The sequence below is a fragment of the Meleagris gallopavo genome, chromosome 9 (genome assembly GCF_000146605.3).
Source record: "Meleagris gallopavo isolate NT-WF06-2002-E0010 breed Aviagen turkey brand Nicholas breeding stock chromosome 9, Turkey_5.1, whole genome shotgun sequence".
Lineage (NCBI taxonomy): Eukaryota > Metazoa > Chordata > Aves > Galliformes > Phasianidae > Meleagris > Meleagris gallopavo.
The window spans coordinates 12,212,907-12,214,147 of NC_015019.2; positions in this window are offsets into that span (position 1 = coordinate 12,212,907).

Here is a 1,241-nt window from a genome sequence, read left to right on the forward strand (position 1 = left end):
ACCATGTACTCAGCAAGGGCTGCTGGTGCCTGGCCTGCTCCCTCATGCAGAGGCATTGGCTGCGTGTTTGCTGGCTGGGAGCAGAGATGCACTACCGGACTTTGCTCTAGGGTTATCGCCGTGCTTTTGCTGGCTCCCCTATACTAATTTTTTTATTTTTTTGTTGGTTTATTTTTGTTTTTGTTTTGTTTTGTTTTTGCAAACATTGCAATACCCTTAGCACTACATCAAGGACTTGCCTTGCTCCGGATGCCCCCATTCTCACCCGTCCCACGAAGCAAAGCCCAACCCCGGTGCTGTGTCCACTTGCCCCAGTGGACATTTTGGTGACCTGCAGGATGTGGGCTTGATGTCTGGACTAACAGCAATGTGGCTCCTGACTTTGTTTACAGCATCCCAATCAAGGCCTGCAAAACAAATCACCTCTGAGCGTGGGCAGCAGGCTCAGTAGGTCTCTCTGAGCCGAGGCAGCGAACCGCTCTGTCCCACCTTCATCGCCCCTGCAGGGCACGGGCCTCCTCAAGAGAGTCAGTGCAACTCCTGAGTGCCTCTTCCAGTCCCAAAATCTCCTTCCATGACATCTGTCCTCAAACCTCTTCGTTGCTGACCTTCCAGCTCTGGCTGCCAAGAGCAGCGTGGTTGCGAGGCACACTGTGAGCAATTAGTGTCTGTTTTGCTAAGGAATTAAGCTTTTGTTGTTGTTTTTTGTGTATGTAGTGAGGCATGGCATGTAAGATGATCTGTTTCCCAGAGGAAGTTTTCAGGTAGCCAAACATTTATGTTCAAAGGGGAAGATGTCTGAGCTGAGCCACATATGAGCACCAAGGTGGAGGCTTGAGTTTTGGGGTAATTAACAAGACATTAGGGTCTGTGGCTGAGAGCAGGTGCATAATTCAGTGCAGAATTCAGGCCCATAGCAATGCTTTGGGTCATGCTTTGGCTTTAAATGAGTATTTAAGGCACAGCTGGGAAGGGTGGAAGAGCTGCACCTCGCAGAACTGGCCTAATAGGAGCTTGTAAGATGTAGGTGAAGAAATTGGTAAAACTGAACTCTTACAATTTTCCTTTTTATTTTTTCTTTTTTTGATATCTGTTCCTTGTAAGTGATTTATATTCCCTTAAAATTTTGTATCTTAAAGTAAAGTGTTTGAATGTGTGTCTTAAAAGTATGACCCGTCCTTTCAAAATGTGAATTTCTGATTGTTGATATATAAAAAAAAAAAGTTAAAAAAAAAAACAAA